General features: G+C 43.5%; 1 long non-coding RNA gene across 1 annotated transcript in view; it reads right to left on the bottom strand.

Moving 5' to 3' along the window:
* Positions 1-230: 230 nt before the first annotated feature.
* The window catches only part of LOC139259909 (uncharacterized), a 52,581-nt gene continuing 40,647 nt past the window's right edge, over positions 231-12,164 (bottom strand). Inside the window, exons 2-5 of the long non-coding RNA XR_011592678.1 lie at positions 5,160-5,234; positions 3,153-3,380; positions 2,694-2,850; positions 231-912 (exon numbers count right to left, since the gene is read on the bottom strand). This is a non-coding gene — a long non-coding RNA (uncharacterized lncRNA). The remainder of the gene's footprint in view (positions 913-2,693; positions 2,851-3,152; positions 3,381-5,159; positions 5,235-12,164) is intronic.

The following is a 12,164-nucleotide window of genomic DNA, read 5'->3' as shown; positions in this document are numbered from 1 at the left end:
ACACAGGAATGGTTAAGGTGAACAAAAGAATGTATTAAACATTGTAAACTTTGTCAACTTTGTAAACGTAATTTTGAAACTTAAATAAAATGTATTAAACATTGTGAACTTTAACAGAATTGTTAAACTTTGGAAACTTTCATAAAATAACAAAACAACAATGAAACAACAACTCCTGCACCGAATGTCTCCCCCTCACCCTAACCCCCTCCCTTGCGTCATGACCCTACCCGAGACATTGTGCAGCAAGACGGCCAGAGTGCTGCTTTATTAGGTGGAGAGACAATGGAGACGTCGTGTGTGGATCCCCTGGAGTATGGAAGGCCCGGCTTCTGTGTAGCGAGCCTGTTGCTCGGCCTCGCCACTCACGGGTGATGCTGGGATGGGTGTGACACTGGGGGCTGCAGTGTCAAAGATGGAGGCCATCAATTGCGGGTGGGCATTGACATCCTTGCATGTTTCGTCATCACACGAACAATCTGCGAGCCGACCTCCATCATGGTTGTGGGGATCCTACCCAATATCTCTATGAGCTGTCGGGTGAGCTGGGCGTTTACCCTGGACAGTCCCACCACGTCCAGATGTGCGTCTGCCTGTCTGTTAGCTTTGCTGACTCATCCTCCAGAGAGACTGCATACGGGATTCAACCCCGGGAGTGCACACCACTTGTACCCGGGGCCTCGGATGGCTGAAAGCCCGAGAATGTTTCCTCCTTGGACGAGTTGCTGTATGGAGGAAAAAGAGGTGACAAGTGCATCGCCGCCACCCCACTTCCCCCCCCTGGAATAGGCTGCTCAGTCTGCTCCATCTCCTTGGTCTCCTCCTCTCCTTCAAATTCCTCCTCCTCCCCCCTCACCTGATGGCATGAGGTGGAGGTTTGCAGTGACGGATGCGGCGCCTGTGATTCCTCATCTGTAATAGAAAGCAACAGATGAGTGGTAAGCAGCAGGGGAGGGGACAGGGTGACATGAATAAGGTCACATAGCAAAGGCTATTTGAAGGACCACCGCTACTGCATTATATGTAGTCCAGAGACACTGCCCCAACCCTTATTATAGGAAAGACGTGATTGCACTAGAAAGGGTGCAGAGGAGATTTACTGGGATGCTGCCTGGAATGGAGAATCTTAGTTATGAGGACAGATTGGATAGGCTGGGTTTGTTCTCATTGGAACAGAGGAGGTTGAGAGGTGACCTCATCGAGGTGTACAAAATATTGAGGGGCCTGGACATAGTGGATAGTAAGGGTCTATTTCCATTGGTGGAGGGGTCTACTATGAGGGGGCATAGTTTTAAGGTGGTTGGTGGAAAGTTTAGAGGGGATTTGAGGGGGGGCTTCTTTACGCAGAGGGTTGTGGGGATCTGGAACTCGCTGCCTGGAAGAGTGGTGGATGCAGAAACCCTCACCACTTTTAAGAGATGGTTGGATGAAACATAGAAACATAGAAAATAGGTGCAGGAGTAGGCCATTTGGCCCTTCGAGCCTGCACCGCCATTCGATAAGATCATGGCTGATCATTCCCTCAGTACCCCTTGCCTGCTTTCTCTTCATACCCCTTGATCCCTTTAGCTGTAAGGGCCATATCCAACTCCCTCTTGAATATATCCAATGAACTGGCATCAACAACTCTCTGCGGCAGGGAATTCCACAGGTTAACAACTCTCTGAGTGAAGAAGTTTCTCCTCATCTCAGTCCTAAATGACCTACCCCTTATCCTAAGACTGTGTCCCCTGGTTCTGGACTTCCCCAACACCGGGAACAATCTAACTGCATCAAACCTGTCCCGTCCCGTCAGAATCTTGTATGTTTCTATGAGATCCCCTCTCATCCTTCTAAACTCCAAGGTATAAAGGCCCAGGTCAGTTAATCCAATCTCTCCTCATATGTCAGTCCAGCCATCCCGGGAATCAGTCTGGTGAACCTTCGCTGCACTCCCTCAATAGCAAGAACGTCCTTCCTCAGATTAGGAGACCAAAATTGAACACAATATTCCAGGTGAGGCCTCACCAAGGCCCTGTACAACTGCAGTAAGACCTCTCTGCTCCTATACTCAAATCCCCTAGCTATGAAGGCCAACATACCATTTGCCTTCTTTACCAACTTAAAGTGCAGTAACCTGCAGGGTTACGGACCTAGAGCTGGTAATTTGGATTAGACTGGATGACCTTTTGTTGGACGGTGCAGATATAATGGTAAGTACTGCAGGGAATAGAATACAGCCAGGGTGATCTCCTGGACTAGTTTCAATTGCCTGGATGGGTCGGATGGGTCCCTAAACTGGCCTGGGTTTTTATCTGTTTTTTGCCTCTCCCAGGAGATCACATGGCTCCGGTTGGGGTGGAGTGTAGAATGTTTCAGTATAAGGGGTGTCACAGTTGTGTGAGGTGGACTGGTTGGGCTGGGTGCTCTTTGCCTTTCCGTCATTGTTCATAGGTTTATATGTAACCTTTAGGACTGCTGACCAAGGGCCGTGCGGCTCTTTGTCGGCTGGCGCAGACACGATAGGCCGGAATGGCCTCCTTCTGCGCTGTAAATTTCTATGCTTCTATGTTTGCCGCAACCCTAGTCCATAGACACTGCATCACATTTCCCCAACCCTAGCCCACAGACACTTCATAGCATTGCCCTAACTCTAGCCCACAGACACTGCATCACATTGCCCTAACCCAGCCCGGGGATTTTGTAGGACTTACCCTCACTTTCGAATGGGGGCTCAACACCCCCAAGGCAGTCAATTGACCTCCCTGAGGCACCGATCAGACCTGCCATGCGCTCCTCCAGGTCTGTCAGAGGTATGGTTCTAGGTGGACCGCCGCCTGTCTGCCACTGCTTTCGGTGATTGTGGGATATCTTTCCGTGCAAAGATGACAATGAGAATGGTTACTGGAGGGCTCATCTGCTCTTGTGGCACACACAGATAGCCATCAAAGCACATATGCCATTTAATACAGTCCTCTGTTTAATGGCCCTGGCAGTTCATGAGGAAGGCATCGAAGTGCAGAAACATCTTTTAAGATCTCAGAAAGCAATCTTAATAATGTGTAAAGATAATTCATAGCAAATAAGGTGCAACACTAAGCCTACCTATACCAACATGTGTCAAATTTATAATTTAATTAATCAAGGAGTGCATCAATAAAAATCTTACTTACTCTGATGACCCTACAATGATCATTGAACCACTTGCAGCACTGTTTATGGGTCCTTCGTATGTCATCTATGAAGGACAGCTCCTCAGCAATGCTGCTCCAAATTCGGTGACAAACCACTGGGAGGGGTTTACTTGCTCCCTGCCTCTTCTGCCCATCTCCTCTCCACAGCAGTTACAAGGGCCTCGTTGGCCTCAGAAAACTTTCTGGCTCTCTGCTTGCTGCCATCTCCTTCCATGGTGAAACCAAAGTTAAAAATGTTTGATTCAGCCCTGGGTCTACTGCGCATGTGCGGGCTCTCCCTGATAGCTGACCAGAAACGCGGGAAGATGAAAAAAATGGCAAAAACTTTGTGCATGCACAGAAGGTCACATTTTTAGCTCCAGCGCACAAACTGAGTTGTGCAACACTGGATTTATTGCTATCGCTCTTCACCATTTGGCGAATTTTGCGAGCTTTGGCGGTAGTGGTAGCCTAGCAGAAAAACATTTTTTTCGCTGTGATTATCACCCAAAAACAGGCGCAATCGCTAAAACCCGAATTTCTAGTCCATAATCTTAAACATAGAATGTAGAAATCTTATCCTTTCCTGAAATTTGTCAGATCATCACACAATAATGAGAGTGATCTTGCAACAGAAGAAGTTGTTGATAAGACACTTCCTCCAGCACCAGCAAGTGCACTGGAGCTTGCACATTGTTCATGCAAAAAGACCCAGTGTGCACAAGGATGGTGCTCTTGTCTTATCAACAAGCTACTTTGCCCAACATCTGCTCGTGTGTCGGTTGTGAGAATGTTGCATGTTTGCCTGAGACTTCTATTGCATTCCTTTTCAGCCTCTAAATTTTTCAGATCTCTTTTGTTTTTTGAGTACTTCTATATTTAAAAAAAATCAATACTATTAATTTTATTATTATAACTGTTGTGTATCTGTAAAGCATGCACTCCCATGTTCCGCCACCAGGGAGCTCATCCCCTGAAGTCCCAAGGGATCCCAGCATCCCTTGGAAGCACTGTATATAAGCCGGCCCCTAAGGCCTGTTCCTCACTCTGGAGTGTCTTATTAAAGACTGAGGTCACTGTTTCTTTAACCTCCCTGTGTGCAGCCTCATCTGTGTTAGGAACACAATAATAATAATTATTATAATTATATGGTTGATAAATGATTGCAGGTGTCTGTCTGAAATGTCAATAAGTGTATATGAAATAAATGGCTGCTATGGTATATTTCTTTCTTAGCAACGGAAATGAAAACAAAACTTCGATTTCTGTATAACTACACCATATGATCCGTCCAGACCTCAGATGTCCTCAGTGATTCTCCTTTTACCAATTCTTACACTATCCATGCTTAAAATTAAGCAGGAGTCCTGATATGTCACCGTAGCTAGGGAAAAGAAAGTCCATAGCAACCATTTTTATGTTTTTCCTTGTTTTTGGCCATTTCTCAGTAACAGTCAATTTTCAGACTTGGGAACATTTGGTGTTTGCTTCAGATACATATGTTTAACATATTTAGCATGGTTCTAGGTACTTCCCACTCAGAGACTACTAAAATTCTAGGCATGAAAACAAGTTTCGTCCCACCGTTTAACATGGGGAATTACCAAGACAGTGTCATCATCTCAATACTACTCTCCCCAAGACCCGAAAATACCAGAATTACATTTTCTTCAATAAAGTTTTATAGATCTATGCTTTGCAAGTTGAAGAATGGAGTTCAGAAGTGTGAGGTTGAAAAAACATTGACCGGGGATTTCCTCGGAGTTGCTCACGCTCTGCTGCCGTAATGTTGCTGGAAGTGTAGCAGAAACCCGGTTTATGGGTGTTCGATTAAGTTACGGCAGCAGAGCAAGAGTAGCTCTGAGGAAATTCCCCCAAATATTTCTTAACAGTTGAGTTATAGACTGTAAATGCTGGAATCCTTAAAAAAAAACAGAAAATGCTGAAAAATCACATTGAGTCAGTCAGCATTTGAAAGAGAAGCTCGATCAATCTTCTGGGTGCTACCTTGTGTCAGGGTGGTTTCAGTCAGAACAGAGTAGTGCTTTCTTTAGGAACAAAGAGGAAAAGATAGCCCATACCCTAGATGAAGAACAAAAATAACAATTGTTACCATTATAAAGCATGTTTAATGTAGAAAAACATTAAATGGCATTTCACAGAGAAATAACATGCAGGCACTAAACCTCTGTGGGAGGCTTAATATAGATGATGAAGGTTTGGTCTTAGATGTATTTTGAGAAGGTTTTTCAACTTGGGAGTGGCTTAGGGAGGGAATACAAAAGAGTAGGGCTGATGCAGCTGAAGACTCTGGGGATTATTTTGGGAGGGGGTATACACAGCAGAGGACAGTCGAGAACCAGAGGGCATGGGCGGGGATGTAAATGGATAAATTGAAGAGGTGGAATGAGGCCATCGAGGGGTTTGTGGATGAGATTTTAAATTTGATCTGTTGGTGAAAGAAGCTGTAAAAGTTGTGCTTAGAGAGCAACATAGAAAACAGACATTGTGTCACTGCAGCAGAAGTGACACTCATTTTAAAATAAATTGTGTGCCAACATTGATTGCAAATACCATGGGTAATGGTAGACTGTAACTTTGCAGCCAGACGCAGTGAAGGGGCAGAAATAGTTAAAGGGTATACAACAAAGGCATATGAATGTTCAGTCTGTTTGCAAGGTTACTTCTAAAGCCAACTCCTGGCAAACAGATGGTATGGTAGTTCTTGTCTGACCTCCACAACCATCAAAGGCCATGCTTTCTTTGTTTTAATAATACTGCAAAACCGCTGTTTTAGTTAGGAATTTGAAGTAGTTTAAAATGCCCCCGAGTCAAAAGGCTTTTATATATTATACTAATTAGCATATATTTGATCATACTTCCTGTCCTAGACAAATTCTTAAAGCAACCTGCAGTTTAAATCTATGCCAAATATATCTTGATATATCATAGATTCAAGCTGCAGATTGCTTTAAGAACTTGTCTTGGACTGCAGGTATGGTCACTTAGTAGTCTTGGAGCTTTCAGTGGATGGGGAAAGATTTGTTGAGGTGGAAATTTTAATTTTGAACTAAAATGGAAGAAATGAAATATACTGTTATTATTAATAATGAAAAACACATCATTGGAATAAATTATGTGTAGTCAATTTACTTGCAACAGAGATGAGATTTTGCTATTACTAAATCAATGATTTCAAATTGAAGGATCAGTTGAGATTAAATTTGACCCTGAAGATAAATATAACAACATGAATTAATCTGTTACCTTTAATATGTAGCATATTGATATAGTGTGTTATGATTTGGAAGCTCTCTGGATATTTCTTACCATGGCCAGCACCAAGAACGCTCCCACAGCAAACTCTCGCTCCCTATGAACCTTATGCACAAAGTACCTGATAATGCAGCACAATTGTGATGAGTAATAAACCTTTTCAGCTGCTGAAAAGTTCAGTAGAAATGGTAACTCCAGACCCGTCAAACTGACACACTGAATATCGAAGGCTAGAATTACAAATCAGGTTAATAAAGAAATAAGATTAGTAGAAACAAAAATCCAAAAGCAGTATAAAAAGGAACAATTGTGACTTACGTAACTATAAAATATGGTTCAAAATACAAATGTCTTGAAACTTCAGCCTTTTTTTAAACTTGAAACAGAGGCAGACCGAGGATACACCATTTGCTGTAAGTCCTGCTGTAAATCACACCCCATTCCAACTCATTGGCTGACACAGAGGTGTCAATAGACACACCGAAGAAAATATTGCAAGACCCCATGATGATCATAGTTAATGATTTTTCTCTAGCAGTTATGTAATCAATATTAAACAGGTCTTACAACTATGTGGACTTGGTAATTAACACTTACTAAGCAGTTTATCGAGATGGAGTTGACTCATCCACCCTTTGAATTGATAGCCGGCACAACACCAAGTCAGTGAAGCAGATTAAATCAAATACTGAGGAAAAGACAGCTGTGAAAATATATCTCAGCATATAGTTGCAGTAACTAAATGAAAGCAGTCACTTACTAAAATCCCATAACTTTTAAGAATATTGTTTTCCACGACTTGAAAAATGACAGATTTCGAATCCATTACCGTTAGTTATAAAGATATGAGTAGCACTGCTTGTGCCAGAGAGGGAGCAGAAGGTGTCCTTCAAAGTAGAAGTTCAACAGGAGGTGATGAGGAGTCTGTAAAAGAATAATCTGGATAGGCAAATGGTTTTACATTGCTCTTATATTTTTAGTATGTAGGAAATTATGGCATTCATTTCTGCACTCCTGTACAGCCAACAGAGAAGCCATGCTCAAGGGAATGTAGGTCAAACAGAGGGCAAGGCCATTGAAGCCTTGATTCTCCCATCCATACTCCCTGCCGCATAGCTTTGCACTGGGAGCATGGAAGTGAAGAATTTGCCCTTTAGTCCAGTGGGCTCCATTGTCTTACTGTTGCTGACAGATATTTGTAAGAGCAGATTTTATGTCAGAACACTTTTAAGCAGACTTCATTTTTTTCTAAGTTCAGCTCCTGGTGGTAAAGATTTTCTGAAGTGACAAACTTTGAAAGTGATAGCATTTTTCACTGACATTCTGCAAACTATTGATTGTAAACATGTTTTTGCTAATCTGGAATATTTATGAATAGCAATCCTTCCAATAATGGTGTAGCCATCAGCTGTAATAAATAAAAAAATCAACTTTATTTGTGAACCGAGGGAGATTGATTCAATCTAAGTACCTACCATGGTCACATACAATTTCATTCTTTTCCCAACTCGAACTTCAGGGAAATGGGAGTTGGCCAACTTTCTGAAGGCAGAGATCCTTGGTGAATGGAAGAATTGGGAGGAGGGGAGGCTCTGTTCAAATAATCTTTAACAGATGTCACCTGTGGCTCAGTTGGTAGCCCTCTCAACTCTGAGTCAAGGCTCAAGTCACAGGCAGAGTCTAGAACACAAAAATCTAAGCTAACATTCCAGTGCAGTACTGTGGATGAGATGTTAAAGCAAGGATCCAACTGCTCATTCAGGTGGATGTAAAAGATCCCATGGCACTTAATAGGGGAGTTCTCTCCACTGTCCTTATCCCTTAATCAACATCACTAAAAAATAGATTATCTGGTTATTGTCACATTGCTGTGTGTAAGATCTTGCTGTGTGCAAATTGGCTGCTGTGTTCCCACAATACAACAGTGCCTACAATTCAAAAATACTTAATTGGCTGTAAAGCACTTTGGGACATCCTGAGGTTGTGAAAGGTGCTCTATAAAGGCAAGCCTTTCTTTCCTTTTTTAATAGACTGCGCTTCCTCTTCATTTACATACTTGTCCTACTTGGAAAAATAATTTGATCTGACAAACATAAGAAAATAAGAACATAAGAAATAGGACCAGGAGTAGGGCATGTGGCCCTTTGAGCCTGCTCCGCCATTTAATATGATCATGCATCATTCGATCATGGACGCAGGTCCCCTTCCCTGCCCGCTCGCCATAACCCCTTATTCCCTTATCGGTTAAAAAACTGTCTATCTCTGTCTTAAATTTATTCAATGTCCCAGCTTCCACAGCTCTCCGAGGCAGCGAATTCCACAGGTTTACAACCCTCTGAGAAAATAAATTTCTCCTCATCTCAGTTTTAAATGGGCAACCCCTTATTCTAAGCTTATGCACCCTAATTCTAGTCTCCCCCATCAATGGAAACATTCTCTCTGCATCCATCTTGTCAACCCCCCTCAAAATCTTATACATTTCAATAAGATCACCTCTCAATCTTCTGAATTCCAATGAGTAGAGGGCCAACCTACTCAAGCTTTCCTCATAAGTCAACCCCCTCATCTCCGGAATCAACCTAGTGAACCTTCTCTGAACTGCCTCCAAAGCAAATATATCCTTTCGTAAATATGTAAACCAAAACTGCATGCAATATTCCAGGTGTGGCCTCACCAATACACTGTATAACTGTAGCAAGAATTCCCTGCTTTTATACTCCATCCCCTTTGCAATAAAGGCCAAGATTCCATTGGCTTTCCTGATCACCTGCTGTACCTGCATACTAACCTTTTGTGCTTCATGCAAAAGTACCCCCAGGTCCTGCTGTACTGCAGCACTTTGCAATCTTTCTCCATTTAAATAATAACTTCTTCTTTGATTTTTTCTGTCAAAGTGCATGACCTCACACTTTCCAACATTATACTTCATCTGCCAAATTTTTGCCTACTCACTTAGCCTGTCTATGTCCTTTTGCAAATTTTTTGTACCCTCCTCACATATTGCTTTTCGTCCCATCATTGTATCATCAGCAAACTTGGCTACATTACACTCGGTCCCTTCTTCCAAGTCGTTAATACAGACTGTAAATAGTTGGGGTCCCAACACTGATCCCTGCTGCAACCCACTAGTTATGATTGCCAAGCCGAGAATGAACCATTAACCCGCCTCTCTGTTTTCTGTTCGTTAGCCAATCCTCTATCCATGCTAATATCTTACCCCCAACCCCGTGAACTTTTATCTTGTACAGTAACCTTTTATGTGGTACCTTGTCAAATACTTTCTGGAAGTCCAAATATACCACATCCACTGGTTCCCCTTTATCCACCCTGTTCGTTACATTCTCTGTAAAGTCCTTACTCTACAGCATGAAACCACACGAGGCACATTCTGGGGACAAGGTCACTCTGTGACCTCAACTTTTTATTCACAGCACTCCACAAGTGATGACCCTGCATAGAATCTCCCTTTATATACCTGGGAGATCAGGTAAGGAGTGTCTCCCACAAGTTCATCCCTTGTGGTCAAGGTGTGCATCTAGGTTGTGTGTATACAGTAATACAGTGGTGTTACATTGTGGTTACATACATGACATCCTCAAAGAAGTCTAGCAAATTTATCAAGCATGATTTCCCCTTCATAAATCCATGCTGACTGCCTGACTGAATTATGCTTTTCCAAATGTCCTGCTACTGCTTCTTTAATAATGGACTCCAACATTCTCCCAACCACAGATGTTAGGTTAACTGGTCTATAGTTTCCTGCTTTTTGTCTGCCTCCTTTTTTAAATAGGGGCGTTACATCTGCAGTTTTCCAATCTGCTGGGACCTCCCCAGAATCCAGTAATTTTTGGTAAATTACAACCAGTGCATCCACTATCCTTGCCGCTACTTCTCTTAAGACTCTAAGATGCAAGCCATCATGTCCATGGGATTTATCTGCCTTGAGTCCCATCATCATAGGCAGTACCTCAAAGCGAGGATGGCTTGCTTCCACACCAAAAAGGGATGAGTTCACAGGTGTTTCAATGAAGGACCTAATATTCCAGATCCCGAACTACATCGTGAAGGGTGGAAGATGCTTGTGCTTGGATTTTTTTTAACGTGTGGTGGCCGTTGCACACCAGCCACCCACGGGCTTGACAGAGCTAGGTCTTGGTCCAGTGGCAAGGATTACCCAAGACCATCTGGAGACCAGCCTTGCTGCACGGACCTAGCGCGCGCACACATATCGCAGTGTGCGCTGGCCGTGCTGCCCCTGGGCCCTTGCCTCTTCTGGTCCCCGACCTCACGCCTCTCCTGGGCCCCGATCACTTGCCTCTACGAACTCTTGCTGCTTCTTCGCCCCTACTGCTGTGCCTGCCCGCACTGCAATCAACACGCGCTGCTCCCTGCAGTGGTATGCTGCCGCACGCTGCTCCCTCCAATGGCCCTGGCCTGCTGATGGTCTTGTAGGCCGGAACCGCGCCGATTTCCGGGCCAGGCCGCCGCACAAACACACACACACACACTCACACATACACACAAACACACACACAGAAACACTCACACAGAAACACACACACACTCACACACACACAGAAACACACACACACACTCACACACACACAGAAACACACACACACACACACACACAGAAACACTCACACTCACACACACACAGAAACACACACACACACACACACAGAAACAGAAACACACACAGAAACACACACACACACTCACACACACACAGAAACACTCACTCACACACACACACACACAGAAACACACACACACACACACATACAGAAACAGAAACACACACACAGAAATAAACACAGACACACACACACACAGAAACAGAAACACACACACACACAGAAACACACACACACACAGAACCACACACACACAGAAACACACACACAGAAACACATACACACACTTTGATCTTTATGTGTGTGTTTCTGTGTGTGTGTGTGTTTCTATGTGTGTTTCTGTCTGTGTGTGTTTCTGTGTTTCTTGAGTCCCATTATCTTACTGAATACCACCTCCTTAGTGATTGTGATTGTATTAAGTTCCTCCCCCCCTATAGTCCCTTGACTATCCACTGTTAGGATATTGTTACTGTCCTCTACCGTAAAGACTGATACAAAATATTTGTTCAGAGTTTCTGCCATCTCCATGTTCCCCATTAGTAATTCCCCGGTCTCGTCCTCCAAGGGACCAACATTTACTTTAACCACTCTTTTCCTTTTTATATACCTATAGAAACTTTTGCTATCTGTTTTTATATTTTGTCCAAGATCAAAGACCAAAGCCAGAATTTTGGCAGCAGTTAGAGGACAGGATCGGTGGCGGGTCAGTTGTGAAATTTAAAATGATTGTCAGCGGGTCGGGACCCTGCCACCATGCTATTTTCCCACATGCTGGGACTGTCAACGCTGAACAGGCCTGATACATAGCGGCGAGGGGGGCGTGGGTGGGGGAGGGTGGTGGGGGAGGATTTAGGTCATTATGACCTTGTTAAGTGCCTATTAAAGATAATTTTGAGCTGAACTTACCATTTTACCAGGTTGTCCACGAGGTTCATACTGCTCGGGGATCACTTCAGGTAAGGACGTCGGGAGTTGTGTGACCATGAACTAATTTCTTTACTTGACAGCTGCAATTGTGCTATAAAAGCTCCCATCTCACAGCTGTTCAATTTCCAAGATCAAAAGCTCTTGTTTACTGCATTTGGAAGGCACATTGAGC

The sequence above is a fragment of the Pristiophorus japonicus genome, chromosome 3 (assembly GCF_044704955.1).
Source record: "Pristiophorus japonicus isolate sPriJap1 chromosome 3, sPriJap1.hap1, whole genome shotgun sequence".
Lineage (NCBI taxonomy): Eukaryota > Metazoa > Chordata > Chondrichthyes > Pristiophoridae > Pristiophorus > Pristiophorus japonicus.
The sequence above is the reverse complement of the archived record's forward strand: the minus strand, read 5'-3'. Positions and strand labels throughout refer to the sequence as shown.